This window comes from Psammomys obesus, unplaced genomic scaffold, assembly GCF_907164565.1.
Source record: "Psammomys obesus unplaced genomic scaffold, mPsaObe1.curated_primary_1811, whole genome shotgun sequence".
NCBI classification, from domain to species: Eukaryota; Metazoa; Chordata; class Mammalia; order Rodentia; family Muridae; genus Psammomys; species Psammomys obesus.
The window spans coordinates 31,746,910-31,754,605 of NW_026585644.1; the positions used below are offsets into that span (position 1 = coordinate 31,746,910).

Consider the following 7,696-nt stretch of genomic DNA (forward strand, 5'->3'; position numbering starts at 1 on the left):
TATATATATATATATATATATATATATATATATATATATATATATATATATAGTGTGTGTGTATAAATTTTAACTTAATTCCAACAATAATGTTGAAGGACTGTAGACAGGTGTTATCATGAGGCCCATTTTAAAAAAAAAAAGACAGACACATAAGAAAATAAATAATTTGATGGCCATTAAATGGATTCTCCCTTACTCATTACATCCTGCTAACTACCAAAGCAAATGGAATGTGTAAGTTGTAGCAAAGTTTAGGACAAAACTAGACAGCTCCTTGTTCCCACATCCTTCCATTCTAATCCCAGCTGAGAGGGAAAAAGGATAAAGGGAGTTGCTGCTATCACCAATCACCACCAGGCAAAGCTGTTCACTGCTCATGCTACCAATCCTCCCTATTCAGAGAGATATAAATTTTATTCAAATTTCTTTGAAACTGTAGAACCAAAATATATATAGAATTGTACACTGTACCTACATTAGGACAGGCAAGCACCAAGTATATCTTTTCAACCTTTATACAGCTCCAACAAAATCTAATTCTGTATCAATATTAAACATATTATCTGATTAATTAGTTATTCTAATGATCAATTAAAGTCACTCCAACTAAGTGAGGTTATGATTTACTTTTGGGAGGGAAAATAAAATTATAAAGCAAAATATACAATATGATCACAAATTTAAATACATATTCACATATTAATACATACTGCAGAGATTTAGGCATTTAAAACACTGAAAAATGTTCCAAGTGACTAATAGCCTATCAGGTCCAAATGGTAGTGTGGGTAACACTGTCCTAAACAGAAGGACAGTGGCCAAGTAAACAGAAGGACTGTTGTTTGGTAAACATGGTTTCTGTTCACTAGAAAAGCACATCTAAGGTGGTTTCTGTTCACCAGATAGCATCCTTAATCCTCCAGGTACCTCCCCTAACCATTCCCCAAGGTCAGCTACTTCTGGCAAGGACACCTAGTCCCAGATTAAGCCAGAGAGCATGTATCAGCCCTGCTGACTGTCATATAAAATTGCTTGCTTTTCCTCTATTTGCTCTTCTCTTAACTCACCCAGAGATAACCTTGGCTATTTGATCCTCAATAATCTTACCTTTGGATAACAGGGCATGGGAATGTTGTTTTTTTGTTTTTTTTTGTTTTTTTTTTTTTAATTTCTAGAAGCTTCTATATATTGCATAATTTAAATAGTTTTGAAAAAAATGAACCTCATAAAATGTGGTTATGAAATAATTGGGAATTCCAGGGCAGCCAAGGCAACACAAGATGACCCTATCTCAAAACAAAAACAAAACAAAATATGGTTGAATTTCATCAGTCTAAAATACAATCAAAGCAAACACATTGTGTTTGGTTATGTTCCTTTTTTAAAAAAACTGCATATACTTATCATGTGCAGCATGTTTTGGAATATATTTTTGTATGTGTGTGTATATACGTGCACATATATTTTTTGTCCCATTGATTCTAACAAATGTGAAAATTATCTTCGAGTAGTTTTAAGTTTTTAATTTATTTAATCACACCTAGCATATATTAATTATACAAATCAGCATGACTCAGTATGTTGTTTCCATATATTCAGATACCAAGAATTGACTGATTATGTCTATAGCAGGCTACTGAAATATAGTTACGCCATCTTGTGAAAGCATTGCTAAAAACACTGTAATTGCTAAAACTATCTTGGGTAAAAACTGATATCTAACTACTTTAGACCAGCCATTAGTTCCTACAGTAAACTGGTCTCTGGACCAGCTATAAATTCCTATACAATGTGATGCTGACCTCAAAGTTATGAGAAATGCCTGGCCATTTAGCTGCTATGTTTCTGCTTCTGTAAACAACGGTTGCTTGCTGCAGATGTCCAGAGCTGCTTTTGTGTATACATCATAATTGTCATCCTTGCCTTTAAAACATCAAACTGGAGGTCAAGGTGGCTTCCAGCTACTCTGCTTGGGGGAGTCCCACTGGTGTTAAATAAACATTCCATTTGACTTGTCCAGGCATCTTGGGAGTTTTTCTCTTCAGGTATCCCATAAGAGTGTCTGTCTACCTTTCTTCTCTCCACCCAACCCCTAAGCATCCAACCCAGTCCCTAGTAATCCAGAACTATGGACACATCCTTGTTTGTTTTCACATATGAAAGAGACTATGTGATACATATGTAGTTGGCTTATTTCACTGAACACGATCCCCTCCAGTTTCATATGGCAGAGCTATATTATTCTTTATGGCTGACCAATAATTTAGTGTGTGTGTATGTGTGTGTGTACCATTTTATCTACTCATCTGTGGGTGGTAACTTGGGCCCATTCCAAATCTTGGTTTTGGTCAATAATGCTACCGTTACAGGTGTCTCTTTCCTATATTCTGGTTTCATTTATACCCAAAAAAGTTACAGAACAATCAAATGGTTATTCTGGGATTTTTTTAGGTTTGGGTGGTTGGGTTTTTTTTTTTTTTTTAAATATCTGTATTATTTTCCAGAGTAGCTATATTAACTTATATTCCCACAAACAGTGCCTAATGGTCTATTTTCTCCATACCATTGCTAGCATTTTTTTTTCTATTTTAAAAACTATCATTCTAACTGAAATTGTTAGTAGCAGATAAAAGAAACTTGTCTTAAGTACTGCCATTTTTACTTCAAACTCCAACTTACCTGAACTGACCAACTCCCTCTCTAGTTCCCCAAAACATACTTGTTATCAAACCCCTCTTTACGCAGCACTAGTTTCCCAAAACATAATGTCTGTTCCTAACAACAGAGAGAACAGATGAATTTGATTAGTTGGGCAAAGACACTTACATTCTATGTCAGTTGACAATAACGGAACACTTGGGAAAGTCCCTAATCTCAGGGTTCTGATTGGTAAAAAATTTAGCTGTAATTTGGCCCAAGTACTTGTAGGTTTTATGCTTGTAAACCCTGCTTCAGCTCCTGCTCTGGGCAACCAGGGAAAACAAGGCTCCTGAGTTGCTTTTGTTAAGTGTTTTATCATAACAACAGGGAAGCAAACTAGAACAGAAGTTGATAAAGGGAATAGGCCATTGTTCTGAGAGATCTGACCATGTTTGGGAGAGGATTGTGGTCAATTTTTGAGCTTTGGGCTAGAAAAGCTCAATGAGCTGTTGACGAGCTCAGAAGGTAAGAATGTTGAGAAAAATGTAGATAGTGAAGATTACGAAATTTCAGATTTTGTGAGGGTCCCTCAAAGACTCTATGGAGGCCATCTTTCTGATATATTTGAATTAAGAATGTGTGGGTTTTGGTCAGTTGGGGCAAAAGAATCAGAACCACCAAGATGAAACCTTTACTGGACAATTGATGGTAGTTAGCTGGTACTGAATAGTCAACAGTGAATAATGAGAGGCTAACATCACTGAGGTGAAGTCTTCTGGAAAATATTTCTTCACAGTGAGCCCACCGAAGCTGTGGTCCAGAGTTACAGGCCCAGGCTGTATCTCAAGCTGGCAGCTGAATTTGGTAATATTTAAGTCTCCTACTTGTTACTGGCTTTGGTGAAATTAGAGTCATAGGACTGAAGGGGTCATGGAGACCACCTGAAGCTTGAGACTGTGAGCACCAGGAGAAGCCATTGGTGAAGGTGAAGCCCCAAGTTATACGGTGACCCCAGCATACTAGAGATGCAAGGACTGAGATGATCACCAAGGACAGCACCACAGTAGTGCATTTTGATGGCAGAGCTGGAGGTGAAACTACCCAGATTGTAGACACTGAGTTATTTACACTGGATTTTGGTTTTGCTTTGATCTGATTATAACAGTACCCTAGTTCTTCACTTTAGAAATAAAGTATGTAATTTCTTTTGGATTTTACAGAAACCAACACCTCAGAGACTTTGAATTTTTAAGGAGAACTTGAAGTTTGGAATTGTCATAGTTTTAAACATTTTAAAGTTATACTGTGTTTTATATTGTGGCACTACTAACATGAGATACTGGGGACAAGGAAAAGTGACAAATAGTGATATTTTTCTGTTCAGCTGAAAAGAGGCCAATTGTGTTGATTAGCTGTTAACACAAATTACAGTCACCTGGAAAGAAAACCTAGAATCAGGAATTGTCTCTATCCGAATGACCTGTGGGCATGTCTGTAGAACATTTTCTTGAATAATGTTTGATGTAGAAGGTAAGTGCTGCCCCTAGGCAGATGGTCACGGATTGTATAAAAAAGTAAGCTAAGGAGGCTGGAGAGATGGCTCAGCAGTTAAGAGAGCACTGGCTGCTCTTCCAGAGGTCCTGAGTTCAATGCCCAGCAACCACACGGCGTCTCACAACCAAGCATAATGAGATCTCATGCCCTCTTCTGGCCTGTAGGCCATTATTATTTTTTAATTAATTAGTTTATTCACATTGTCTCCCCCCTGTACCTCCCTCTCTCCTCCCCTCCCAATCCCACCCACCCTCTTCCCCAACTGTGTCCCTCTCCCAGTTCACTGTAAAAGGGATGTCCTCCTCCCCTTCCCTCTGATCCTAGTCTATCAGGTCTCATCAGGAGTGGCTGCATTGTCTTCTTCTGTGGCCTGGAAAGGCTACTTCCCCCTAGGGGGGAGGTGATCAAAGTGCAGGCCAATCAGTTCATGTCAGAGACAGTCCCTGTTCCCATTACTATGGAGGCCACTTGGATACTGAACTGCCATAGGCTACCTCTGTGTAGGGGTTCCAGGCCATCTCCATGAGTGGTCCTTGGCTGGAGTATCAGTTTCAGAAAAGACCCCTGTGCCCAGACTTTTAGGATCTGTCACTGTCCTTGTGGAGCTCCCTGAAGGCATTCTTGAACACAATACACTCATACACATTAAATAAATAATCTTTAACAAGCTGAATAAGACACTTTGTCAAGCTCCTGCCTTGGGTTTACGCTTTGACTTCCCTTGATGATTTAAGCCAAATAACCCCCCCCCCAAGCTGTCTTTGGTCAGTATTTTATAACAAGTGAGAAGCAAACTAGAACTCATTCAGTATGTTTCCTATAGGTTAGTTATACACTATTTCTAATGAGTATAAATCTTTTATATACCTAATTTACAGCTTTTAATTATAAAGTAATATTTAATTTTATCAATTTTTTCCTTATTTATTGAGAAAATAAGTTTTTTTTTTAATCCTGCATTGTATTTACAGGGATATATTACACTTATTATGTGCAAATGTTGAATCATCTTTACCTCCCTGAAATCATAATCGTGGTTTATGCTCTTTTTGATGGACTGCTGAATTCAGCTTATTAGTACTTTGCTGAGTATTCCTCATCTCTACACTGATGTTCATCATGTTATCAGTCTTTCTTCTGTCACTGTCGGGTTTTGATAATAAGCAATGCTAGTCTTACAGAATAAGTTTGGAAAATTTCCCTTTCAGTTCTATAGAAAAGTTTGAGAAACACTGGGGTTAGTTAGTTCTTTAAAAAAGTTTTATAATATTCAGTGTGAAGTCATCTAGCTCATGGAGATAGTTACTACTGAGTCAATTCCGTTGCTTGTTACTGGTCTATTTTATTTTCTAAAACATCCTTGGAATAGCAAGTAAATAGATGTCTAGCAGGTAAAAGCATTTCTAAGCCTTGAGGACCATAGTTCAATCTCTGAGGCCCACAAAAAGAATCTACTCCCACAAATTGTCCTTTGAACTCCACAAATACACTGTTTCCTTAGTGGTTTAGGCGCTACTACTTGAAAGGGTCTCTGGTATGGGCTCCTCTGTTAATGGAGTTCTAAATACATGTCTTCCAGTTAAAAGCATGGGTTCAAATGCTTCATGGACAAATCATAGCACTAACTCTATGGCAGTCACACCTAGTCTTCTCAGCAGTGTATGATAAGACAAAGTTCAGGGACAACTAATGAAGTTTATCTATACAGGTGTGGTAGTGTTTTATTTTTAATACTGTGATAGCAGGTGTGGCCACAAGTAGAATCTCAGACCCACACCAACATCACAAGCTGTGTGTGCTTAGAGATGGAGGCAATTTGAGATATTTCTCCTGTAACTCTTATTACTTGCAGTGCCCACCACAGATCAAGGTGAGATGTGGAGAGTGGGATGCAGCTGGTGCTAAAAATTTCATCTCAGCTGAGGTGCTCAAAGGAAACAGAGCAGAATGTGGCTGGTGCCAAAGTTTTCCCTGAGCTTTGTTTAGCCTGTTCACATTGAGGGAGAGGCTATCAACAATGGAACCAAAATGCTACAGATTTGAGACTTGTGTGACTGGTGGATCAGTGAAATATCAGTTCTTTTTAGGTCTTGTTAGTGACAGACACCCATGCAAGACAGTGAGAGAAGGGTGACAGGAATCCCACAAGAAATCCTCGCACATCTCGTAGGAAACTACACCTGACAGGCTATCCTAGGTCTTAGAAGTCAGCCTCTCCAAACCCATGGTTCTTGTGGATAGCACCTTCTGCTTCCCTCTATATTTTAATACCCTTTCCCTATGAGGTAGCACTCTCCATGGTTTTATGTCAGTCATTAGTGGACATATGAGGCAGCTAAAAGTTGAAAGGAGCAAGTACAGGGGAAAGTATATGGGGTCCTAAAGATTAAGAATACACTGGGGTTTCTGCCCCTAGAGTGGTCCAAAATCAGAAACTAGGTCCCTTCTCAAGATAGCTGTGGAACTGGGAGAATAGGTGACAAAATATTTTGCTTTTCTTGTTATGCCACAACTATCCCAGTTCTCTAGATTTTTACAAAGCTTCTGTTTTTTCCTACTACTAAATTTTAGCATTCTTCCATGGTCACTCACCTCCATATGCAACTATATACCTGTTGTTCTGTTTTTTTGGTATCGTGGAGTAAGTGAATGCTAGGTGCTTCTAGTCAGTCATCTTGTCCTCCAAAATAATTTGCCCTCCAAAATAATTTAAAACACTGCCTTGTTTTTACTCAAATCTAATGCTCCTAAGGCTAAAGGTGTAATTCAGCAGTAAAATGCTTGTCTAACTTATGCAAGGCTTAACTGATGTTCAATGCACAGTATCACAATGTCCTTATTACACATGAAAAATAACCACACCCTCTTCACCTAAGTCTTTAGTATCCTCAACATTGGAAATGTTCCTTTAGAACAGAAAATTTCTCATGCTTTTCATCCTAAAAACCTAGCACAGTATCTTGTACTGGAGATTCTTGATAAATATTTCATAGTAGACCACGATATGAACTAATAAGCAAACTAAGAAAATCTAAGTTGTTCAGCCCATTCATTGAGTAGATGTGAGTAGATGTGGTATTACATTTGCTCAGGTGACATTAAAAAGCAGGAATACAGATTAGATACATAAAATATATGAAAAGAGACAGTAACTCTTTTTTATGAGGAAGAAATTTCCCTGTGGTCCAGAGTCATAAAGAAAAGAGAAAAGGAAAGGAAAAAAGAGAAGGAAAAAAAAGGGAAAGGAAAGGAAAAAGGGAAAAGAAAAGAAAAAGGGAAAAGGGAAAGGGAAAGGAAAAAGGGAAAAGGGAAAGGAAAAGAAAAAGGGAAAAGGAAAGGAAAGGAAAGGAAAGGAAAGGAAAGGAAAGGAAAGGAAAGGAAAGGAAAGGAAAGGAAAGGAAAGGAAAAGAAAGGAAAGAGGAAAGGAAAGAGGAAAGGAAAGAGGAAAGGAAAAAGGAAAGGAAAGGAAAGGAAAAAGGAAAGGAAAAAGGAAAGGAAA

The 7,696-nt window shown here is 38.0% G+C and overlaps 1 protein-coding gene across 4 annotated transcripts in view; it reads right to left on the reverse strand.

The window, feature by feature from the left end:
- Positions 1 to 7,696, reverse strand: part of Atad2b (ATPase family AAA domain containing 2B) — a 135,180-nt gene that overhangs the window by 3,748 nt on the left and 123,736 nt on the right. The window lies entirely within an intron of this gene.